This window comes from Spermophilus citellus (genome assembly GCF_964194105.1).
Source record: "Spermophilus citellus genome assembly, chromosome: 11".
NCBI lineage: Eukaryota > Metazoa > Chordata > Mammalia > Rodentia > Sciuridae > Spermophilus > Spermophilus citellus.
The window spans coordinates 40,253,520-40,280,787 of NC_138192.1; the positions used below are offsets into that span (position 1 = coordinate 40,253,520).

At 41.2% G+C, this 27,268-nt stretch overlaps 1 pseudogene across 1 annotated transcript; it reads left to right on the plus strand.

Annotated features, from left to right (window-relative positions):
• Positions 1 to 12,233: 12,233 nt before the first annotated feature.
• LOC308630514 lies at positions 12,234 to 27,127 on the plus strand (annotated as a pseudogene). The gene is made up of 2 exons: positions 12,234 to 12,310; positions 26,640 to 27,127. The product of its transcript is annotated as an uncharacterized misc_RNA (transcript).
• The last annotated feature ends 141 nt before the right edge of the window (positions 27,128 to 27,268 follow it).

The window sequence follows — 27,268 nt, forward strand, 5'->3', positions numbered from 1 at the left end:
ATTGCAGCTTTGACGGAACAGCTGGCAACTGAAACAGAGGGGAAGGTTTACATTTTGTTTTCTTTCCAAATGACTAGAAGCATGAATACTGATGGGATAACATAGAGCAAGTACACGACGGGAAAATAAAAGGAACTGGGTCTGCTCCAATCTCAACAGCAAAGTTCCAGTGGCCTCAGACCTGAGTTTGCCAAATCGCTTGGGTGAATTCACTCATGAACATGACCCCTGAGCCTACCTGAAAACCTCCCTGCAAACAGGCCTGGCACCAGAAAGGAAAGAAAAATGTCCCTGGGGTGGGGGAAATAAGTCAACTGGCCTCCAGTAACTCCTGTCCTGCCAGCAGTTATGCATTCCACAAGGCCAGGCCTGCCCATCACGCAGCCTGTTTCACCTGCCATGGGACCCTCCTATACCTGTGACTATCAACTATACAGATCTGATCCCAGCCACGAGATCCAGTGGCTACCATCAATCACACACCTTTTCTAGTACCAGTACTTGAACTGAAAACTATGAGTTTGGTAAGAGAAACTTTAGCTAAAAGGAAGTGGGGGTCATGTTGCAGAGACAGACAAGGAAACAGAGAAAGAAAGAAAGAAGAAAGGAAGGAAGGAAGGAAGGAAGGAAGGAAGGAAGGAAGGAAGGAAGGAAGGAAGGAAGGAAGGAAGGAAGGAAGGAAGGAAGGAAGGAAGACGTGTGAATGAAGCTCAGTGGGAGAGAGCTTGCCTACTATACATAATGCCCTGGATTCCATACCCAGCACTGCAGAGAGAAAGAGACAGAGACATAGAGGGGACACAGTGAGCAAATACACAGAGGGGAAAAGGCCCCAGAGGGATGTGAGGGTGCAATGCTAAGGGGAGAGAGAAGCCCAGGTGCCAACCCTCCATATGGGTGTCCTTCCAAGCACGTCCCATCTGACTGCATTGCCATTGTACTGCAGAAGAGGAAACTGAGAAGCTGAGATTTTAAGTAAATTTTCCAAGGTTAGGAAAAGACTATCTGACCCCATGAACCTCATCACTTCATGCTTTTTAAAATCCCAGTGACCCAGGTCAAGAACTAAATGGGTAGGGGGGAAGTTCTGGGATTTGCTCATCACATGGGCTCTTTTTTTTTCCTTTCATCCATTGGACTGTCTGTGCATCAATCTTTGAATCTAAGCAAAAGAAAAGAACAGAGAACCCCGAAATGGACCCAGGCAAATAGACCCACATGGAATTTTTACAAAGGTACACAAGCAATTCAACAGAGTGAGGATATCTCCACACTTCCCACCCCTCACAAAATGAACTTCAACTCAAGTTTCAACCCTTATACAAAAACTAACTCCAAATGGACTTAAGTGTAAAATGCAAAATGTGATAACCTTTAGGGGAAAATAGGAGAAAATCTCCAGTACCTAGTACAAGACAAGATATTCTTAGACTTGACACCAAAAAAATGATCCACAAAAGGGAAAACTAATTTTTTTTTACTCCCTGAAAGATCCTGTAAAAAGGATAAAAAGATAAGCTACACACTGGGAGAAGATATTTACAACTCACATATCCAACAAAAGACACATGCACTTAGATTACACAGAAAACAGTAAAAATATAAACAATCTAATGAGAAAATAACAAGATAGGAATAGATATTTCACTCTGAAAGATCTAAGAATGACAACACATGAAAAGATATTCAGCATTATCAGTCATCAGGAAATGCAAATTTAATTCATAGTAAGATATCACTACATGCCTATCAGAATAGCTAAAATAAAAAATAATGTTAAAACCACACACTGAGGAATGTGTTGAGAACTAGATCACTCCTACATTGCTCTTGGGAATGTAAAATGGTATCACCACTCTAGAAAATAGTTCAGCAGTTTCTTTTCAAACTAAATATGTATTTACCATGTGACCCAGAAATTGTACTTTGGGGCATTTATTCCAAAGAAATGAAAATATGTATTTAAGGAATGTTCCTAGCACCTCTATTAATTAGCAATAAAAACTAAACACAATCCAAGTTCAATCTAAATTTTCTTCCATGGTTGAATGATCCAAATGGTACCACATGGAATAGTATTAGCAGCCAAACAATGTAACGAACTAGTGATACATGCAACTTGGAATAGTATTAAAAGAATTACACTGAGTGGGGGGGGGAAGGCTATCTCAAAAGTTACACTGAGTAATTCCATTTACATGACATCCTTGAAATAACAAAATTATATAAATATAGATCAGATTAGTGGCTTCCAGATGTTGGGGTTTGATAGAGGACAGGTGGATGTGGCTGTAAAGAGAAAGTATGAGAAAGTCTTGTGCTATGTGTTAGTCATTCATAACTCTGACCAAAATACCTGGTAATAACTTAGAGAAGAATAACTAAGAATAACCCAGAGAAGAAAAAGGCTATTTGGGGTAATTGTTTTGGAGGTTCCATCCACAGTTGGCTGACTCTATTTCTTTGGGCTCGAGGTAAACAGAATATCATGGTGGAAGGACTTAGCACAGGAAAGCTGCTCAGCTCATGGGAACTAGAAAGCAGAGACTGAGAGAGAGCTAAGAGCAAAGGACAAATATAGGCCAAGGCCACACCCCTATTGACCTCTTCCTCTTGCAATGCCCACCTGCCTGCAGTTACCACCACTAGTCCATTCAAATTATTAATCTAACACATCAATTAATCCACTGATGACATGACAGCTCTCATAATCCAATTCTTCCACCTCTGAACATTCCTGCATTGCCCATATGAGTTCTTTGGGGGAAATTTTTAGATCAAAACCATTACATGCTAGAATAACTGTGTATCTTGATTGTGATGGTAGTTAGGTACCCAAAATGTAAAATTACATAAAACTATGTACACATGCGCACACACACACACACACACACACACACACAAATGAGTGTTTGTAAAACTGGTGACATCTAAATAATTTTGCTGGACTATCCAATGTCAGTTTCCTGATTTCATGTTGCAATATCATTATGCAAAACTCATTCATTCATCATTGAAAAGTCATCCATTAACTTTGGAGGAGGTGAATGAAACATACACAGAACCGCCCTACATGTTTATTTTCCTAATTTATTTTTATTTTTTTTTACAGATCCCCTCCCCTCAATCAACTATTTTGAACTAAAAAGTCCTTTTGAGGTGACATCCTTTTACAGGGACAAATAAGAAAAGAAAACTGTTTTCTAAAGTCTCAAGCAACTGAATTTCTAGGTCAACTGTAGATTCATGACTAAATTATTGCGAACCCTTGTAGTGAGAGAATAGCAAACTGTAGCTTGAGCATAGGTGGAAGAGGTGTGCTGTGGGAAATCAGTCATGTTTGAGCAAACGGAACCCCACTTCGTATGGTCAGGAACCTATTGACCTTTTTGAATAAATGCATCCCTCTTTTGATGGGCAAGTTAGGGCATAAGCATAAATCTCCCCACTACAAAGTTTGGTGCTTAATTTCACATTTCTTTTCCCTTCTAACATCATCTTATCGTAGGTAGATTCTTATATTATTTAAAACCATGGCTTCACGTTTTCATCAGTGAGACTTCAGAGGACAAACATACTTTCTGCTGACATCTTCCAATTCAGTAAGGTCTGATCCTACAGATGACAACTTCTCCAGCAATCTTATTGAGGTATTAGTGCATTTTCAAGGTTGAGCACAGAAGTCGGGCTGCAGTTCACAAAGTTGATTCCAAGGATAGAAATACTTTATCCCCTAGACTTGGCTAATTCCATTCTAATTAAAGTTAGATAGAACTCTTCAGAACTCCAAAAATAGAATAAAAAGAAAACTGTTCCAATTCCATAATGGTGCCCTGATATATCTGGTCTCATGTAAAGCAAATGTTCTCAACAGAAACTTCTCGCACCTGTATGGTGGTATAGTTTGAATGTGAGGTGTCCCTAAAGTTAATATGTGAGACAATACAGGAATGTTCAGGTTCAATACAGTGAATGATTAGATTATTTACACCCATGTTTTTCCAGATGGGATTTCAGGGGCTGGGTTTTTACAGATCTTGTTTCTCACTGCCATGCCCCAACATTCCTATAAGACATGTCATGTTGCCAACATAGTAGGTGGCAAGAACAGCATGGTATCCTGGAAGTCTGACATCAACACCCACCTCCAAGAGTTCAACTGTCCGTACTGCTATAGTTTGACGTATCTCCCAAAATTCTTGAGTTGGAAACCTGATCCCTAAATTCATATGTTGATGATTTGGAGATGAGGCCTTGAGGAGGTAATTTGAGTTCTATGAGGTCCTCAGGGCAGGGCTCCCTTAACCCCATTAATGGTTTTATATGAAGAAAAACCTGAGCTAGAAGCCTTGCTCTGTCTCACCCTGTGATGCTCTTGGCCCTGTTATGATGCAGGAAGAAGACCCTCACCATATGCAGAGGAAAGGCTGGCACTGTGACCTCCAGAATCATAAGCTAAATTAACTTCTATTCTTTATAAATTAGCCAGTCTGTGGAGTTCGGTTATAACAACGGAAAATGGACTAAGATAGTCACATAGAGTTGTTCACCTCCAAACTCATCCTAACATTTCTTTATTAAATTACCTATAAATGCCCATTTCCTCAAGTGATCTGTGGAGTGATCCTGACAACATACCAGTACTGTCTTTAATTGATGAGTAGAATAAGTTCTTTGACCTAATGTTTATTTTACATTTGCATCAGAGTCATGATTTTTAAATTTAGGAAGATTGATTATACCTTAACAGGCCAGACATGAATAAAGACATCTCCGTGGAGCGAATGAGAGCTTTGTGGTCAGGCCATTGTGAGCTCCAGCTTAGCTAGTACAGCTGGGTCTTCCACACCTGTGAAATGAGGATAATATGTGCCTTGGTGATGGATTGTGAAAATTAAATGAGGTGATACAAGAAGGCATTTAGCATATTGCATAAAGCCAATATGTGGCATCTATTATTGCTGACAATCTTACTCTTGGGGAATCTGTCCATATGATCACCCCATCCCTGCCTAGAATTGAGCCAAATGTCCAGACCTTAAATCCAGCTAAAGATTCATGAAGTTGGAGCTCATGCTACATTAGAGGGTTGACTGCCTTCAGCTATGTGCATCAAAAGGTAGAGGAAGGAAAGTTGTAAAGAGATTAAAGTTGAGGTATGGAAAAGTGAAATCAAGGGGTACTGAGGCAAAAGAGAAAGAACAGAAAATGAGAGTAAGAAGGAAGCCTAACAATCCTAGGGGACTTAAGTGCCTCCCATGAGGTCCAATTCCTGCCATAGGATCCACCAAGTATTCCTGAAAGCTTACTATAAATTCTTCTTTACAGCTTAAGCTGCAACTAAATTCTATCATTTATAATCAGGTAAACTAACAGTACTGTTTCTATTATTATTATTATTATTATTATTATTATTATTATTAATTATTATTATTACCACCATTATCCCGAGAACTCCCACAGAGAATGAGACAAGGATCTCATTATTAGCTATGGGGTCCATTCAGTCCAAGGAGGCGCCTGAGCACAGCTGGCTGCCCTGGATTTTCCAACCTCAATTCAAATTGTTCCTTAGGCAGCCCCTTACCAGGGAGCCCCTTAGAACCTGGGGAACAGCTTCACCCTTTTCTACAAGATAAAAATTATATTCTCTTTCAATTGTGGGTTCAGTAACTTACTGCACCAACATGTGCCCTATTTAGAATTCACCAAGAAAGGAATGACCTGGGTGAAATTATGCAAACAGCCCACTCTGTTCATGATTTCCATATCCATGAACTCAACACCCCAAAGATGAAAAATATTGAGAAAAAAATTCATCTGTATTGAACATGTCTACTTATTCTTGTCATATTCCCAAAACAATTCAATATAGCGACTCTATACATAACATTTACATTGCATTAGGTATTATAAGTAATCTAGAGACGAGTTAAAGCATACAAAAGGATGTGTACAGGTCATATGTAAACACTATGCCATTTTATATAAGAGACTTGAGCACCCATGGATTTTGGTGTCCATGGGGGTGAGGGCCTGGAATTCACACAGATACTGAGAAACATATAAAGTCCATCCTCAACTGTAACGCTCCGTCTCCAACCTTGTGTGTCTGATCAATCAGGATGGATTTGCTTTATAGATCTCATTTCTGCATTCCTTTCTGAGTTCACTTAAACATTCAATTTCAACATAATTTTTTTGTTTTTTATACAGAAAATACATAGACCTTAAAGTGCACATTTCACATTGAAATATGCACAGAGCCACAGAGACATGATAAGAAACAGGATATGAAGCATGCCGGGCATTTAGGATATCTCTTTGTGGCTCTTCCTGGTCCTCCTCTGGTCCCATAAGACAGCATTCTGATTTCTACCCTCAGAGATCTATTTTGCCTGTTCTTGAACAGTATAAATGGAATGATAGAGTATGTTGTAATTTGAGTTTGGTTTCTTTCAATGGACATAATGCATTGAGATTCGTACCAATAGCCCCTTCTTTCTTATGGCTGAGGAGTGCTCTGGTGCGTGGAGATACTGCAACAGGGCTCACCTATTCACCTGGTGATGAACATTTGGGGTTGGTTGTTTCCAGTTATGAGCTACTATGCACAACGCTGCTATAAATAGTCTTATATAAACTTATATTGGGTAAGTACTTAGGAGTGAAATTACTCTATTAAAAATTGCCCAGAGCATGTTTGAAGTACAGAAAAGCACCCCAAATCTCACCCCTCAGCACAGGGAGAGCCCCCTAAGCTGACAGAGCTGGGTCTTGCTCTTGTGCCTGCTTTCCAGCCAGCAATTATAATCCTTCCTCGGGAGAGGAGCATCTTGCTCAAGGGCTTGTTGCTTCTGTTTCAGCAGGAAGCTTACCCAAGGAAGACTAATGGAAATTATAGCTATTTAGCCACCAGAGATGTGAAATCACACATTATGGCCCAGAGCCCCAAGTCATTGTACTGTGACAAATAGGATGGTTTCCTTGAGCACCCAGGAGGGAGAACCAGGCCCCAGAAGGGTACACATCTTGAGATTCTTCTCCTTTCTTGGTTGCCAGAATAAGCAATGAATACAGCTTAGTATATTTTAAAAGTATCAATCAGGGGCTTGTTAGGAACTTCGGAAAAAAGAGGCCTCTGCATCAACATGCAGCCTCCCAAATTTAATACAGAATTCCAAAGTAAACCATTCTTCACAGAAGTCAAAGCAGTGTCTCAGCAGCAGGATCCCCAGGGCCCTGGTTTTGAGTCCTAGGGCTCCCCCTGCTGACAGGTTTGGGCCACTGCGGCCCATCCTTACTCTGGTCACAGCCTCCACCTGCAGCCAAGCACTGAACTGGTTCAGCTAGGTGCTCAGGCACTAAGGAAAACAGGCACAGCAAGATCGTGTAATTAGCTATCACTGGTCACTCTTTCCAGAGAACCCAACACTGAACCTGAACTTGAAGACATGCAAAAGAAAGAGGCTGGTGAGGTCTAGCAAGAAGCACCTTCCAGGGGTGGAAATACTTCAATGCAAAACCATGCAGCCTAACCACCAGCTGTCTAGAAACTTCCACTGACAAAACCTGACTGAGTCAAATGGGGATAAGTAGAAAATCAGGACCAAGTAGGACCCATGTATCACGGGAGAAAGGCTCCCATGCAGGAGCTGGGGGCTCTGCAAAAGTGAGAGAGCATGAGATTGAGAGTGAGTCTGCATGAGTCTTATATATGAGCAGGAGTGGTCATTGCAAGAGTATCTTTCAGTGTATGAGGGTATGCATGTGAGAATGCGGAAAATGAGTAAGGGTGTGTGTGTATGTGAATATGTATGCATCTGAGGGGTGAATTCATGTGAATGCTTAAGTGTGTATGTGAGTGTTTAGTTGTTTTTTTTTTTTGTTTTTGTTTGTGTTTTTTGACACTGTGACCAACACCTGACAAAAACAATGTACAGGAGGAAAAGCATATTTTGGCCCAGGGTTTCAGAGGTCTCCGAGCTCGATAGCCAGATGCATTGCTCTGGGCCTGAGTTAGGACAGAACCTCTTGGCAGAAGGGGTTGGTGGAGGAAAGCAGCTCAGGTCATGGCAACTAAGGAGTAGAGAGCTCTGTTCACCAGGGACAAACTATAAAAACCAAAGTCACTCCTCCAGTGACCTATTTCCTCTAGTCACAACCTATCTGCCTATAATTAATTGATATCAGTGGAGTAATCCACCAATGAGGTCACAACTCACATAATGTAATCATTTCACCTCTAAACTTTCTTGTGCTGTCTTACACATGAGCTTCTTGGGTAACATCTCATACCTAAACCATAATGGTGAGGGTGTATGTTAAAGTGTACGTAAGTGCTTTATTGTATGTCAGTGTGTGTGTCTATGAGTCGATATGAGAGTGTGTGCCCATGAGTCTATGTGAGTGTGCATGTGTAAGAGTGTATGGGGGGGGGGGGCTGGTTTCTTTGCTCCTTACATTGCAGAATGGAGCAGGGGTCACCACGTGCCAACCAGACCCTTGGAGAGCCAGAGCTCCTGGGATTCAATTCCACTGGACAGCATTGCTAAGCACCTTCTTTGAGATAATTTACATATTTCTCATTCACCCTCACAGCAATTTGTAGGGCTTTTAATGTCACTTTACAGAAAAGAATAAAAGCCCAGGGATAATATGACTAAGGGAAAGAACTTACCAAGCTTACCTCCGTCTAATCTCTGGTCATTGGCCCCTGGGCACGGTGCCATAGCCCCAGGGACCATATCTCCAGATGCTCTTTGGATGGGGACCTCAGCCATCTTTCAAAGTCCCACCTGGAGTGAGGCCTTCCCAGGTGCTGATCAGCAAGGGAGGTACAGAGCAAAATGGACAGGGAGGTCAGCAACTGAGGGTTACCCAGGGATCTAGTCCTCAAATAGACAGTGGGTCTGGGTCAGGAAACTGATTCTGAGTCAGCCAATCTAACTGACACTGAAAGTAAGCAATGATAGGATTCCAAGAGGGTTCATTTCAGATCTACTAGTAAAATGAGATGCCATGCACCCTTGGCCTCTCTGGAGTTGTGTTCAACACACGTCTGCCAAGAAAGCACACCTCTGCTTTGCAGGGAGCTAGGACACTGTGGAACTCTGACCTAGAAGCCCATCACAGAGGAAATGTGCCACCCTGTGCTAGGTAGGGGAAGCCCCGTGCTACCCAGACCCAGGGAGCCAAGACAACAGGATGCTTTCCTTAACATTCAGCCTGTAGTCACTGTCTATTGTCTATCTTATACTTTGTCGGTTTCCACTTCAGAATACATTTTACCACTTTCTGTCCTGGTCTAATGCATTATTGAAAGGCTTCCTGATCACCAGTCATGCATATGGAGGAGATGCTCGCCTCATGGTTATGTAGATTTCCTCTGGCCTCTGATGTCCGCTGTCAGCTTCCATGGATTCCGTGGAGCAACTCCAGCTGCTAGGCTAAAAACTCCTGGCTACTAGGCTAAAAACACCAGGTGGGGTGAGGACAGACAGTATCAGTCCAGCCCAGGTGCCTGAAAGGACCACAAGACAGGAGTCCCAGTGAAATGGGCCCTTCCCCAATAGAGGTAAAACCATTCGAAATTGCCAGGAAAAGGGAGAGATTTGATGGGTCACTCTTCTGAAAATAAAGCAGCAATTATTAACCTGCCCTAGGGCAGAGTGTCAGCCACTTAATAGGAACAAACCTCAGAAGTCAGATTTCAGCTTGTGGGTGGGATTCACAGCCGGCACCCCTTTTTCTTTTAGATTCAGTTTCAGCTCATCAATCAACAAGGCCATCTGGGTAGCTGGCTCTGCACTGGGAGGTGACAAAGCCCAAGCCCTGCCTTCATCTCACCCAATCTAATGGGGACATAGAGAAAGAGAGTTTCATTTGTGCTATTTGTCTAGAGATTGATCTATTTGGCATTTATTTACTGAGTGCCTGCTCTGTGCCTGATTTTCGACAAATATACTACCCTCCTAGAGCTTATGTTATAGTGAGAGGAAACAGAGAAGAAATAAGAAGTAAAATGTGGTATTCTGGAAGATAATGCATACTACTGAGAGAGTAAAGCAGAGAAGCGGGTAAGGAGAGAATGGTGTTAACAAGGGATATTATTCAACTATAAAACTGAATGGAATTCTGTCATTTACAACAACATAGGTAAAGCTGAAAGTGAAATAAGGAGGCATAGAAAGACAAATACCACATGATCTCATTCACATCTGCAATCTAAAAAAAAAAAACAAAAAACAAAAAAAAAACTACTCTCTGTTTCTCATAGAAATAGAGAGTAGAATGATGGTCACATAACCTGGATGGTGAGTGGGAAGAGATCAGTCAATGGATACAAAGTAACAGGGAGAATAAGGGCTGGTGTTCTGTTGCATAGTAGGGGTGATTATAGTCAACAATAACATAGTTCAAAATAGTTAGAAGAGAGAATTTTTAATTTGTTTTACCAGGAAGAAATGATAAATATTCAAAATGCTAGATATACTAATTAGACTGCCTTGACCATTATACAAGTATATCTATCTCCAAAAAGTTACACTGTACCCATGAACATGTACAATTATGATGGGTCAACTAAAAATTTTTAATGTATCTTAAAGGGTGGGGATGTCTTCAGTGGCTAAAATAACACCTGCAGAGTGTCTGATGAGAAAGGAGAGCCCCTGGCAGAGGGAGGAGCCAGTGCAGTCTGCCGGGGTAGGGATGCTTAGCAAATTTGGAACCAGCAGAGACATGGTATATGGAAGCTGGGGGAACAAGGGGAACATGCAGGTCCTCACTCTGCTCAACTTTCTAGGATTTTTCTGATATGTGTTGTTGTTTCTCAGGGAAAAGGATTTCCCTTGGAAATTTTGCAGGGATATGTCACAAAAATTGGGAGTGTTGCTGGCATTTGCTGATGGATCAAGGCAGGTGTCCATGCCAGACCCAGACCTTCCAACATCCCAGAAGATGTGAAAAGCTGCATCCAGACCGGCCCCACTTTGCATGTAAGCCAAAGGTGTGTGCAAGAGAATCTTCCAGAAACAAGATGGTCTTAGTATTTGTAAAATGCCATCACCACATGCCACCATCTGCAGCCACATCCCATCCATGTAGCCTCTAACTTCAATACATTGCCTGGTGATACTGTTATGGGCAATTGTGTATTGAAATTCATGTAATTTTATTAAAATTGTTTTGGTGCTACAATTATGGACCCCATAATGATGTTTCTGGCTGGGACAGACCACAGGTATGACCACGGTCTTACAAGATCATAATGGGGCTGAAAAATTCCTATTACCCTATACTTCTATTGTATCTTTTCCATGTATAGATGGGCTTAGATACACAATATCTTTGTGTTACAATTGCCTACCATATGGTAATATACTGTATGGATTTGTAGCTGGGAGCAATAAGCTATATGAAAATAGATTATACTATCTAGGTTTGTATCAGTGCATTCTATGATGTTTGCACAGTTCTTACATCATCTAATGACAGACTTCTTGGATGTATTCCCAAAATTAAATGATATATTATTGTATTTCCCTTTTGTATCACAAAGAGCATAAATGGTTATAGGCTGATGAGCTTTGATTCAGGACAGGAGAGAAAGATCAACAAGCAGTGAGTGTTGAAACAGCTGTCATGGTGGGGCTGAGCAAGCAGGATTGCCTATGTGTTGTGCTAGGGTAGAGATAGAAACAGCAAGACCTGCTGAGCCAATCCAGATGGGAGATGAAGGTGGCTTGGATCTAAGCAGCTCCTGAGAAGGTAAGCAAAAGGGCCACATTCTGGTTACAGTCTAAAGATAAAGTTTATGGATTTACCGATGGGCCAAATGTGATTTGTGATAGAAAAAAAGAGACCTCAAGGATAACTGTAAGGATTTGGGGCCAGACAACAGGAAGGATAGTCACCATGACCTGAGGGAGAGAATATTAAAGATTAAAGAGACACAAGATGTGGTGGAGATGTATTAGGTATTAAGATTAGGGTCATGACACTGGAGTTGATTTTACACGAAAATGCCAAAAAGATCATTGGAAATATTGCATAGGGAGCTATAATATCAGAGAAGGAGGGCACGTGGCTCAGCCTGGATGATGAGGTGATTTCCAGGAGGGAAAGGTACCTGGGCTGGGACTTTGAGGTATCAGTGGATTTCCCAGAGAAAAAGAACATTCCAAGCAGAGAAAAGAAACAGCATAACCAAAGGAGATGGTAAACTCACGATGTGCGGAGCCTTCAATCCATTCATATGGACAGTGCTGTGTGCCCAGATGCAAAGACGAGTACTGAAGCTGGCCAGGTATGAAAAAACTGGGAGCTTGTCCCACAAGCAAGGGGAGCCACTGATGGACTTATAACCTGTCAAATTCTTCCATCACCTCTGACAAGATGATTGTGACTTATAAACTCCTAAGAAATGAGGTCTCAGGCTTTTAAGGAATTTAGGAATCAACGCTGTGCCCTATGGAGGACTTGAAGCCCTGATCTCACAGGTGATTGAGTAGAACCGAGACCTCTAGATGGAGAAAGTGCCCCAGGGTTATAGGAGACAGGTGTGTAAGTGCCTGGCATTTAGAGGCACTCCTCCAGCAGTGCCCAACCTGCCTATCTGACCACCACCTCCAAAAGTTGAGGGGTGGGGAATTCAGACATGGGGAGAAATATGCAGGGCTGAGGTCACTCTCTGATCCCCACTGTTCAAGAAGCCGGAGGGCACCTACTGATTCCCAAGTGCTACCCCAGTTGATCTTCACAGCACCTAGAAGGACAGGTTTGCTTGGAAGGCCAGCAGACATCAGACCATTAGTGAAGCCACACCACTAGTGAGGGCAGGAGCCAGCATCCGGGTTAGGGCAGCCTGTTCAACTGAAGAGCCTGGCTGCACCACTGGGTGGCCCAGCCTCTCCCACAAGGGAATCAACAAAGCAGCAGGCCTTCGAGTCCTCAGCAGGGTGGGTGGGGAGCGGGAAAGAACTCCAAGGCTTGTCCTCCTGAGCCCCAGCTTTACTAGGAATGACCCTGGACTAGTCCTCCATGCAGTGAAGAGAGTTGGTTGTCACAAGGAACATCCAGGTGCCCACGTCTTGCTCCCACCCCAGAATTGACTCTAGAAACAGGACAAGGTAGTAAGCAGCCAGACAGTGGGATCAATGGATCTGCCTCACCTCCCAGCAGAAGTGGGATTTGAGCTGAACTGAAAGTCCAAGCCTGGAGGATACCTCTTGCAGCCATGCTGATCCCCTGATATTTATTATCCACCCAAGAAGCCTCTTAGACATTGTTTTAGTCAGCTTTATCACCACTGTGACTAAAGGACCCAACCAGAACAATTGTAGAGGGGGAAAAGTTTATTTGAGGGCTCACAGTTTCAGAAGTCTTCATCCATAGAAGGCTGGCTCCATTCCTCGGGGCTTGAGATGAGGCAGAACATCATGGCAGAAGAGTATGGCGGAGGGAAGCAGCTCACATGATGATCAGAAAGCAAAGAGAGAGACTCCACGGGCCAGATACAAATGTGTATCCCAAAGGCATGCCCCCAATGAGCCACTTCCTCCAGCCACTTCAGTTACCACTCAGTTAATCCCTATCAGTGGATTAATTCACTGATTGGGTTAACACTTATATAACCCAATCATTTCTCCTCCAAATCCTTTTGCATTGTCTCACATGTGAGCTTTTGGGGGACACCTCACATCCAAACCATAACAGACATTATTCTCCAAATCACCCTCCCCTTATATTTTGATATGACATACTGAATTGGGTTAGTCAAATTTTTGTTACTGTGACCAAAATACATGACAAGAACAACTTAGAGGAGGAAAGATTTAATTTGGGCTTACAGTATCAGAGGTCTACGTCCATAGTCAGCCAACTTCGTTGCTCTGGGCCCAAAGTGAGGTCCAGCATCATGATGGAAAAGTGTAGAAGAGAAAAACTGATCAACTCATGGTGGCTGGGAAGCAAAGAGAGAGAGGGATGAGCCAAGGATATGATATAGCCTAAGAACAGACATCCAGTGACGTACTCCTCCAGCAATGCCCTACCTCCCTACAGGTACCACCCAGGAGTCCAATTAAATATTAACCTATCAAATGGAATGATCTACTAATTCAGTCACAGCTTTCATAGTTTAATTATTTCATCTCAGAAAATTCCTGCACTACCTAACATGAGCTTTTGGGAGGATATTTCTTATCCAAACCATAACATGTATGGATGCCTGTGCTTTATCCATTAACCTTGGTTTTCATCAGGGTGATGTTGATAGAAACTTATGGCAGAAGGACATAGTGGAGAAAAGCTGTTTGGTTCATGGCAGCCAACAGAGACGCAGGAGCCAGGGACAGGTGCAATCTAAGGGAAGGTCCCCAGAAACCTACCTCCTCTAGCCACACAAGCCTGCCTATATTTACCACCCAGTAATTCACTCAAATAACTAATCCATCAAATGCATTAAACCACAGATGAGGTTCTTATAATCCAATATTTTCACCTCTGAACATTGCTGCATTACCTAGTGTGTGAGCCTCTGGGGAGATAATCCAGATCCAAACCATACATAGAGTTAAATACAGCCACCAGAGTTATAGTAAGAGTGAGAACTGGGGACCTGAGATCATAAAAGATACAACCCCAATCTGTAGGACTCGGGGAGACCAGGAGGATGTGACATCCCAGCTGAGGCTGCCAAAAAGGACATGAGGAGTCAGTTGGGTGTACGTAGGAGGAAGTTCCAAGTGACAAGAAAAGAAGATACAAAGTCCTGAAGGGAAGACGGCAAGGTGCCTGGGGGCTATCTCAGGTTTGGGACAAGGAAACACAGAGAATAAGTGACAGTAGAACCAAGAGAGGCATGGGAGCTACAGGACACTCCAAGGATCACAGACCTGTCCCAAGGCCTCTCTGGGACTAGCCTGGTCTGTCTCCACCTCAGAGGAGGAAGAAACTGAGAAAACAGCCACCCAGAGTCCCAGGACTCAGCTTACCCAGCTTATGGCTCCCCAAAGAGAGGGTGCTTTATCAGAATGCATCACCCTGCACATAATAGCACAAAACCCTACAAGGACAAGTCTTAGGAGGAGATGTGCTAACTCCTTGAACAACAATGGGGTGTGCACAATTGCAGGTCATGCCTAGAGGTTCTAGAGAAGAAGGATGTGGATGTGGCTACAGCAAGCCACACCTCATCCTTCCGATTCTCTTGTTTCTTAAATATGATGCCATTTCCAATCCTGTGTGTGGAAGAATGTAGATATATACAGACAAACTCACACAATTCTACTGCATTTGTGTGGGCACCATGACTTTCTCATGGTCTCTCCAACCATCAAACTGCATTCCATGACCAGCTCCCTGCCCAAGTGAGGCCCTCTCCACTTGAACCAAGCATTTCCCATCACTGCAGACTGAAAGCTTCCCCCCAAGGTCATCCACAGATAGAGCTGCTTGCTCCGCACATCGTCATCCAGAGTTGAGTTGGAAGGGGTTCTGATCCTGCTGACCCACAAAGCACTTTGTTCTGCCCCTTCCTCATGATTTGTAGCATTTTAGCATTTTCTACCTTTTATTCATTGAAAGAGTTTCAGATTCTCCCAGCAAAACACCCTGTAAAACTCTCCCCACTTCACCCCTTGCTTCACATCTCTCCTCTCCAGGTCTCGATCAGCAATTTTTCATGAAAGACAAGAGAAGGAAAAGCACCCATATGAGTGCCCAGCCCTCAACAGCATACCTGACATGTTTGAATAGAACAGGAATATTAACATAAAAATATGTTTCTCCAGAGGAGCCCCATTGTGAAGGGAACATTAATTTACAGCCCTCAGATCCCTTGTCACAACTGCAGTTAAATAATTGTTGATGCCAATTTGTGTGTGTGTGTGTGTGTGTGTGTGTGTGTGTAATTTTTCAAAGATTCTGTTTTGGTGGTGAGCACACATCAGGTGCAGAGTTAATATTCCACAATACTGTACACAGAGTATGCCCTGTCTATATCCGTTTTAGTATTTATTTATATAAGTATGGCTGATACAGAGAGAGAGAGAGAGATTTATGGATCATTCCCTTCATTTCTATTCCCACTCTCAATCCCCAGTCACACTCAGGAGCCAACAGCAATGGGTTTGACACATTGAATATGCATGTCCGTATATATGCATGTCTGCTCATAAAAGATGTGGTGGTGTTTTTCATGTACACATATACTGAAAATTACACAAGTTGTATTAGGTTTTAAATCTCATTCTGATTCTTCTTCATTTCCACTGGACTATGGATTTTCAAGGTGCTTCTCTGCATACACCTAGATCATTCCTTCTTGATGCTGCTTAATGCTACTCCACAGATTGCTTCCCCCTTATTTTATTTCCAGTACCGTATAGTGGACAACATATTGGAACAAACCTATTGTGTCATAAGCAAATGGACTACCTCCTAAAGGCTATCAAAATAGAAATAAATGGGAGGAATGAGTTTAAGTGTTCTGTAGCACAGGAGGGTGACTATATTTTATGACAACTTATTACATATTTTATAAAGAACTGGAAAAGCAGGATTCAAAAGCTGCTAACACCAAGAAGTGATAAATATTTAAGGAGTAGAAAATGCTAATTACCCTGATTTGATCATTACATATCATACACATCAGCACTTTGCACTTCATAAACACATACAATTATTATGTCAATTAATTTTTTTTAATTTAGGTAAGTTGTAAATAATATTGAAGTACTGATTTACTTTTTAAAAAATACATTAGGTCTCATCAAACATTTAATCTAGGGGAACTTCCTGTACTGTCTCCTGACAGGGCTGATCTCAGATTCTCTGAGACACTTAGCAGGAATTGGCTGCTACTGCCAGGATTCCCACACATACACACACACTACACTACCTGCCACCAAGCTCTGCAGAATTCCTGTGTGGTCACAGAGTTCCAATCTACTTAGATTCTTGTATCAACACATAATCTTATCCCTTGTCTGATTGTTGACATTCAATTTCACATTGTTAAATGTGAAACAGTGTCTTGGTTTAACTGACATTGCAAGTGAGGTATCTTGATGGATTTTTGAGTCATTTGGACTTCCACACCATTGAATTGCCTATTCATTGTTCTTTTCTTCCTATTTTCAAGGAATTCTTATTAGCCTTAGCTGGTCCTCTTGGCTTTCCCCAAAATGACCCTCATTGAACAGAAATCCTTAATTTAGAGGAAATCCAATGTTGAACTTTAAGTTCAAGAGTTGTGATTTGACCGTGTTATTCAAGTAACTGTTTGCTTAATCCCCGTCATCCCCACTGGACTCCAAAGGTAGGAACCATGGAAGTCTTGTACTTGTCTAGAACAGCACTTGTTATATTAGTTCATGAATAAATATTTGTGGAATTAACAAGGCCTGCACCTGGTACATGGTAAGCACTCAATAAATGGAAGCTGTTATTTTTAATGAATGAGATTTTTCCCAGGGGAAATCTCTAAAGAAATGTAATGAAGCAATCTTCTGCAAAGAAAAAAAAAACTGAAAACAAGGGAAAGGAAGCTAAAATACTAACATCAGTAAACAGGAGGTCTGAATTTTGAGTGAGTGCAGAAAGCCTCTGTGAATGACGGATCTAGATTTCAAAGTCAGAGTGGCATGGCCACAGCAGGACTTTTGTTTCGTGTTGGTTTTTTTGTTTGTTTGTTTGTTTGTTTGTTTTGGTTTTGAAATGTTACAAATATACACGGGTAAGGTAGAAATCAGGGCTGATATGCCATATCCAACTGATTCTCGTGTAATACAAGGAGACTCTGTTGTTGAGAGCCATTTAGAATCTGTGGTTAGCGCCTCTGATTTATGAATAACATTCTGTGAGCAATTTTTGCCTTCTCTTTGGGAATCACCTGTGAGGTCTCATTCATTACAGTTGGGGTATCTTAATGTCTAAAGTTGTATAAAAGGGGAAAAAGATGCATTTTTAACAGAATTTCAGGGAATGAAAGCCCACATATCAGTGCCCTTACAAAGGAGAGAAATCCTACCCTATTCATTCCCTTGTTATTGGATATTGCTTGCTGCCGGAGAGGAGTACAGATGTGGGGGACCAGTTGTCCTGACCAGGTGAGTGAGAATCAAAAACCATCCCAAGAGGATCACCTTCCAGCATGAGGAGCTCCACAGAGACCATTCATGTGGAAATGGTGAAAATTGTTTTGATTTTAAAACACAAACATTTTAAATTTCTAAAAACAAAAAAAAATGGTTTTAAGGGTAAACAGCAAATGAAAAAAAAAATATTCAAGAAAATCTACAAAAATTTAATCAGAAAGGCAGATACAATAGTCTCCTGCCCACTTCACCCCCACCCTCCCCCGGCTTCAGTTGTCCGAGGTCAACTGTGGTCCAAAAATATTAAAATCTAGAAATAAGCAATTCATAAGTTTTACATCATATGCTGTTCTGAGTAACATAATTAAATTTTACAAGGACCCACTCTGTGCCATGTAGGTTGTGAATAATCACTTGGTCCAGAGTATCCAAGCTATGCAGGCAACCTGCCCATTAGTCACTTAGTAGCAATCTCAGTTATCAAATCAACCACGAGAGGATTGCAGTGCCTGTGTTCAAGTAGCCCTCATATTACTTAACCATGATCCCAAAGCACAAGAGTAGTAATGCTGCCAATCTAGGTATGACAAAGAAGCTAAACATTGTTTTCTCTAAGTGAAAAGGTGAAAGTAAAAGAAGACATTTTGAGAGAGAGAAAAGAAAAGAGACCAAATTCACACAAGGCCTATTACAGAATATGATTATAATTGTTCTATTCTTTTGTATTTTTGTTAATCTCTTACTGTGCCTAATTTATAAATTTAACTTTATCATAGGTATCACAGGTATGTAGGTATAGGAAAAAAACATAGTATATATAAGGTTCAGTACGACTCATGGTTCCAGACATGCACTGAGGGACTGGGAAAGCATCCCCTATATCTCATCCGTGTCACCCTCTATCTTGGGTCTTGGGTCACCCTCTATCTCATCCGTGTCCAGAGAGAGCCCACACTTCACAACATCAGCACAATCATCTTTGTTGGTCCTTATACAACCTGCTAACAGCCCCAGGTCACCACCAGAATGACCTGCCCACAGTCCTCAGCTTGTAAGTGATGGACCTGTCTGCAAATCCCAGCCTCTTTCTACTCCACCACCTGGTGTTCCAACAGCCTCTCATCCCCAAGCAAGAAGGAAATTGACATCTATCAAGCTTTCCCTGGAATCCCTGGGTCCTCCTCCTCCTATATGCATCCTTAATCCTCTTTCAGAACATCTCTGCATAATTTTTATCATTTGGACTGTCAGAGGTTCAGAAATTTTTACCTCAATTATGCCAATTCTTTAAAGATTCTCATGAGAAATTTTCTGCTAAAAATGCCAGAAGGTTGGGGCAGAGGGGAATCCACTAATCAAGCTATATTCTATAGGACTTTATTCCAAAATCAACCCTGATAGATCTTTGTTGCCATCATCTACTGTGGTTTTCTTGGGGGGGGGGGGCAGAGTTCCAACTTCTTGTATCTCAGTCACACACAAAAATAAATAAATAAATAAATAAAATATTGTGAACCCTCAGTTCTATTCCTTTCTACCTGATGGATTCTAAGTCACAGTCAGAAATACAAATAAATATGTTAGAATGTAGTAACTGATATCAGAGACATCCAGTGACTAGTCAATATGGGAGGTAAAAGCCAGCTGTCTTGGCACAAGGAGAGACTCTCCAAAAGCCACTCAAGCCCCAGAGCTGTTCATCAGCCAGCCAGAGTTGTCATCAGCCTGCTTGGCAACTCTACATCACTCCTACCCACTTATGCTTCCTTTTAATTTCATCATCTAATGACCAATTGTGGTTTTAATTCGCATTTTCTTAATGTCTATGACATTGAGCATCTTTCTACATATTTACTAGCTCTTCATTAAAATGTCTGCTGAAGTTGGGAGCAGGTGGGGTGAGGGTGATGGTGTTACTGGAGACTGAACCCATGGGCACGCCACCATGGAACTACAGCCCTAGCTCTTCTTGATTTTTTATTTTGATACACAGTCTCACTAATTTGCCCAGCCTCATCTCAAATTCATAATCCTCCTATCTCAGCCTCTAGAGTCACTGGGATTTCAGGCATGGCCCATCATGCTGGGCCTGTTGAAATTTTGGGACCTTTTTTTTTTATTGGATTGTTCATGCTCTTATTATTGAATTTTGAGAGTCCTTTGAATTTCATGGATAAAAGTCCTGAACCAGACATAATTAACAAATAGTTTTTCCCCAGTCTGAAGCCTGTCTTTTCATTCACATGGCAATGTCTTTCAAAGAGCAGAAATTTTTACTTCAGATGAAGTCCAGTGTATGAATCTTCTCTATATATCATGCCTTGGGTATATTATTTAAGAGATCTTGAGGTAACAAAGATTCTTTGATTTTCTTTAAATTTTTTCTGTAAGATTTATGGTTTTATATTTAGGTCTATGAAATTTTCTTAGTTCACTTTTACATACATTATGATGTAATTTTGTGCATTTTTTAAATATGGATATCCAAATGTTCCTGGACCATTTATTCAAAAGACTAAAATCAGTAGTTCATACATATGTTGTTCTATTTCTTGATATCCTACCCTACTCTGCTGACCTCTTCACCTATGTTTAATGTTTTATTATTACTACGTTAAAATAAGTCTTAAAACCATGGAGTGTTAGTATTTCTATTCTGTCCTTTTTCAGAGTTATTTTGACTGCACCCAATTTAAATTTACACGTAAATTTAAAAATTATTGTACCATTTTCTTTTTAAAAAAAAATCCTGCTAAAAGTTTTCGTGGAGATTATGTGTAACCCATATGTCTCTTTGAGGACAAATGGCTCTTAAGAATATTGAGTCTTTCACCTCATAAACATGGTATAGCCCTCCATTTATTTAGGCCCTTTTTGTTTCTCTTTGAGATATCTTGTAGTTATCAGTTTATGCAGGACTTAAACATGTGTTTTATGTTCTTTTCTCTCAATAATTCTTAATTTTTATACTATTGTAAATGGTATTGTTTTAAATTTAAATTTCTATTATGTAGAAATACAATTGATTTTTGTATATTGATATTTTATCTTGAAAACTTGATAAACTCATTTGTTAGTTCAAGTAGCCTTTTTTGCCATTTCCATTGTATATTCTGTCTAGATGAATATGACTTCTATAAAAAGTTTTGCTTCTTCCTTTCCAATCTGGATGTCTTTTCTTTCTTTTTATGTATTATTAGAATTTCTAGTGCAATACTGAAAAAGTGACGCAAGCAGGTATCTTTGCCTGATCTTTGAGGGAGAGCATTCAGACTGTCAATATTAAATATGATATCACTCCCATTTTTACCCCGTATACAGATTGCAGAATCACATCAGTTACACTTCCATTGATTTACATATTGCCATACTAGAGTCTGTTGTATTCTGCTGCCTTTCCTATCCTCTACTATCCCCCCTCCCCTCCCCTCCCCTCTTCTCTCTCTACCCCCTCTACTGTAATTCATTTCTCCCCCTTGTATTATTTCAAGAACTATGTAATGTTTTGAACAACCAACAATAAAAAATAAATAAATAAAATAAAATTATACCCCCAAAAAAATATGATATCACTTATAGGTTTTAAATAGATGCCCTTTATTTGTTGATAAAATTCCCCTTTTATTCCTAACTTATCAAGAATTTTTATTATGAATAAATATCAAACTTTTCCAAATGTTTTTTCTGCATCCATTGACATGGGTCATCTGGTTTTTACTTTATAAGTTTGATAATATGATGATGAAAAGCAGTGCTTGATTTTCACAGGGTAAGCCAATCTTGCCTTCCTCAGATAAACCATACATAATAGTCTTTATCCTTTTAATGTATCGTTGAACTTGTTGAATTCTATTTGCAAAACTTTTTTTTAACATGAAGACTTTCTTTTTTCTTAATTTGTAGATGGGCGCAATGTCTTTGTTTTATTTCTTTATTTTTATGTGGTGCTGAGGATTGAACCCAGTGCCTCATGCATGAGGGGCAAGAGCTCTACCACTGAGCTATTACCCCAGCCCCTGCAAAACTTTTGTTGAACATATTTGTACCTTTTTCTTGTAAGAGTGACTGGCCTATAGTTTTCTTTTCTTACGGGGTCTTTGCCTGGTTCTCTATCAGAATAACACTGACCTCACTGAAAATGTTGAAAAGTATTCCTTCCTCTTCTGTTTTCCAGAAGATGTTGCATAGACTGGTGTGTTAGTCAGCTTTAAGTTGCTGTAATCAAAATACCCAACAAAACAAACTTAGAGGAAGGAAATTTATTTGAGGTCTTCAATTTCAGAGGTTCAATCCAAGGTTGGCTGTCTCTATTTCTCTGGGCCAATCATGCGGCAAAACATAATTGCATAAGAGCATGGGGGAAGAAAGCAGTTCACCTCATGGCAGGTAGGAAGCAGGGAGAGGGGGGAAGATGAACCCTTCGAGGAAGTACCCCAGTGACCCATCTTCTTCTCCAGCCATGCCCCACCTGCCTATAGTTACCACCCAAATAATCCATTCAAACTAGGATGAACCAATTAGATTACAGTTACTCATAATCTAATTGTCTCACCTCTGACTTCCTGCATTAACACAGGAGCTTTTCGGGGGACACCCTATATCCAAGCCATAACAACTTGGTATTATTTTTCCTTGAAATGTTTAGGAGAACTCACTAATGAAGCCATCCAAGCCTAAAGTTTTCTTTATATAAAGATTTTTTAACTAAAATTTGGTTAATTTAATGTACGTAGGACTCTTTCATGTGTTTTTTTTTTCATCTTCAGTGATCTTCAATAACTTTTGTCTTTTTTTTTAAAGAATTTTTAATATTTATTTTTTTTGTTCTCGGTGGACACAACATCTTTGTTGGTATGTGGTGCTGAGGATCGAACCCGAGCCGCCCGCATGCGAGGCAAGCGCGCTACCGCTTGAGCCACATCCCCAGCCCAATAACTTTTGTCTTTAAAGGGATTTATTTCAATCAAGTTGTCGGATATTTTGAGAAAAAGTTATTCCTAGAAACCCTTTCTAACCCTTTAAGTGTCAATAGAATCTTATGATGCTACCAATCTTATTTCTCATTCAGGGTAGTTATATTATCTTTGATAGAAGTGGAAGCTCCAAAAATGTCTGTGTCACCTGAGTCACCAAAGAATGCTGGCTGTGCCCATTCACAAGTCTCTGGGAACACATGCTGTCAGCTGACAAGAGTGTCTGGTATGACAGGAGAGCTCAGCCCTATGTGCAGATGAAAGCCTCATGCTCTCTGAGCTTGATGTCCTATACACTCTTTAGGACTCATTTATAACTTAAATGCAAGGAGAAATGTGCAAATCAGATAGATTTGAGCATCTGGTAATTGCATTCTTATAGTACATCTATAAATTAGCACCTCTGTGATGCCGGGCCTTCCAATGAGCTCTGTGAATCCAAGCCAACCTTGGGAGCACCAGGATGTAGACTTTCTGAGCCCCCCCAGGGATGAGGACCTGGCTCTGAGTAGCTTATCAAGGTAAATGCAACTGTCAGAAACCAGCTTAGCCACTGTTTCTCGAGTTTCTCATGCAACACCCAAAACACATTACACATCTTCATGCCTAAAATTCTGCAAGCTGTTTCACATAAAAAGTATTACCCAAACAGCTGGATCTTGCATCCCTAAGGGTCAAAATTTTTCATTTTAACTACGGTGATGAAGTTGGCACTAATGTCTCTATTTTAAATATTTTAACGATAACAGGCATAAATATAATAAGTAACTAGAGTCACACACTTTTGTAAGCAGAGCCAAGGAACGTGGCATAACCCCTGCATGATCATACATCATAATCACAAGCACCACTTCCATGAAAGGATATTAAGCCTCAGGATTGGGAAGATGGTGTAGCTAGATAACATAGGCCCCTTCCCACTTCTATGAACACTAACTAGCTGTGTGACTGCAAGCCCAGTCTGTGACCCTCTCTGACTCATATGAAAGAGTAATAGTAGGACCTTCTCTGCATAGGTTGTCAAAGGCCACAGAGAGGCACAAACTGTGACACAAGCTTGAGGAAGCGCAATGGCTCCAATAGACCTCATCTTTGTAAACGTAACAGCCTGCATGCCACAGTCAGCAAACCCAGGCAAATCATCAGATTCCACCACATCAAATAAAATGCTTCCCCCTGGAGACCTTTGCCACTAAAAGTGAGTCTTCTTGTGGGAGAGATCCTGTTAATGGTAAAGCATCTTGCTTAGACATGCAGCCCTAAAGGCTCATGTTTCTTTTTCCAGACACATTATTCCTAAAGGGATAATATGGGACTTCAGAAAATTGGATTAAACACGTAAGCATTAGGTATTTACACAGAAAATTGAGCAATCGGGGCTCTCAGCAACACTTCCCTGTGAGTGGAAACTGGAGGCCTTTTATGAGGACATCTTAGGAAGAACTCTTTGCATCAAAATGAGAAATACAGAAAGTGTTAGCTCCTCAGAAAACTGAAATCCATCAGCTCCCCACCCAAACTCAATCCCTCTCCTCTTTCCCTCTTCCAGAGAAAGCCACCATTGTCCCTATAGGAAAATAGGAGCCATCTTCAGTGCAACTTCCCAAGAAGCAAGATACAGAAGCTTACAGAGGCTGACCCTAATCACCCCTTCCCACATCTGCCCACTGCCTAGGCCTCCCATCTCTCACTCCCACTTTGCTGACTGCTGCTTGCCTGTGCCTATCATTTGTTCACATTTCTATCTCCGTCCCACCTAAGATCTCGTCCCTGTTTTGAGCAGCACAGTGCCTGGAGGACATGGCCATCTTATGACATGTGGCTCAAAGCATCTCGGCTGACTCTTCCCTCACCCCTCACATCCAGGCCCCTGTGGTTTCTGGAGTAAGAATCCAACCACTTCATCCCACTTAGTCCTCCAAAGTATCCCTCCTGCCTTTAGGGGTGTCTAAAGCCTGCCATACTTGGACCCTGCCACCTGCACCAGCTGCATGTTTTACTATGCTCTCCTTAGGGTCCCCAATTCCTGAGCACCTGTGATTCTGAAAGATGTATTCAACACTACATACTAAGGGCCTGGGGAGTGTCGGTCCAGCCTGCACAAAGGAAAGGCAGGTAGGATACCGGGCAAAGCCTAAGGACAAAAGGGAACACACACCTCTTTCAACTCACAGTCAGATCACATTCTAAGTATTTCTTCTCTAAGGGGCTTATGCATTCCCAGGCATTTATTAAGCACCTGCCGAGTGTCAGGACAAGGGCTAGGAGGTGAGTTGTGGGTTGATCATTTCCTCTGAAGGACTAATATACAGCACAGGGCAGATACTGAATTGGAAACAATGACAATTATGTGACTTTCAGAACTCAGGGGACTTGAGGGAGGAGAGAATTAAGTCTGCCTCAGGGAAAGGGCAGGAAGCGGATACCAAAATCTTCCTATAGGAAGAACCACTGGAATTGTGTAGGAGAACAAGGAGACTGAGCCGGGATCACTCTGAAGGGTCGAAACATATAGGAGGCTATTCAAGGCACATTTAGGAAAGTGTGAGTTTTTTGTTTTTTTTTTTTTTTTTTTTGAAAGTGTGAGTTATAAAGACAAGATGAAAATGCCACATGGTCCCTTTCCCTGACCAGGATTCTGCCACTTACTTCAAGAAGCTTCCAAGATGCAGTGACATTCTGTCAGGGGGGATGAGCGGGGCGGGGGGTGGGGGGGAGTCCCAGGCATCAGACTTCATCTACATCTTCATCCACCAAGCATCAAGTCTGCCCTACCCCTTATCAGACCTTCTGTGAAGCCAAAATAATTGTGGGTTGTGATAAGCCATGTGACAGCAAGATTTCCTGTCCTCTGGCTACTCCTATTATAAATAAGATGCCTGGAAGAAGCTCAGAACAGCATAGAGAAAATGTATAATCTATGCAGAAAATGCAAGGGGATAGTAGGATAACTCCCAACATACATACATAGTTCTACTTTGCATACACCTACATTTTTCTAAGGAGAGTATCAACATTTGTCAGATTTTTCAAAGGAGTCATTGATCCCAAAATGATTAAGACTCGCTGCTTGATATTACCTCACTTAACTATGTGAGTTAGGCATTACTGAGGCTCAGTGATTTAGTTTACTAAGCCATTTATCCATTCACTCACCACACATTAATGGGTATGGTCTCTGCTCCATACTCTCCAGGCTCTTGAAGAAGAAGGTAGCCAGCCTTGTGCAGTAAGTATGGTAGTAATAGGATACTCCTCATCTGACCATTTGCCCTGTCCGAGGGTGGGAGAAGTCCCACTAGAGAGGAGGTCACAGATGAGCTGGAAGGGTGCTTCCTGCAGACCATTGGTCAATGTGACCTTTTTAAATTTGCCTTGCAGTAAACCACAAAAACATCTTCAGTTAGCACCTGAATTAAATTTTATTTATGATACTTTTTGAAACAATAAAACTTTATTTTAATTTTACTTAATACTTAAATTTTACTATACTTTTTATGGGTTAGGTGCTATGCTAGAAAAACTCAAACTCCCACAGATTATGTGAAATATTCCCATGAAGATGGCAAACTCCCATGCACCAGATTATAGCATGGAGACAAACTGAAGCAAATAAGCAATGTGTAAGATGTCAGAAATGCTTGGAATTTGGACTTACAAATGCACAGGGGGAAAAAAATCCCTCCATAGACCTTCAAGAAAAGCAGAACTAAAGAAAGCTTTAAGAGAAAAAAAATATGATTACAACAAAGCACTAGGGAGACTACTGTAGAAAAAAAGACCAAGAAAAAAAGGTTGAAAAGTGTCATTAGTTCCAGCAGCAAGAGTAATGGCATTTCATCCAGTAATTCTTCATCAGAGAGTGAAGAAACATGTACCTCATATTCCTCAGAGGACAGTGACTCCCTCAGTTCTTCATCTTCAGCCTCCTCCACAACCTCTTCCTCCTCCTCTAATTCAGACTCAGACTCTTCCAGTAGCAGCACAGATAACTCTGAAGATGAGCCATCAAAGAAGAAGAAAAAAATAGAATGGCTCTATCCATATTGATGAACTGAAAACATCAATGGGATTCTCAGAAGAGAATTTAAACAGTGTTAAAGACAAACAAGTTCACTGATCAAACCTTCTAGAGTTCACAAGTTTCTGCCAGGCATGATGCCATATACCTATAATCCCAGTGGCTCTGGA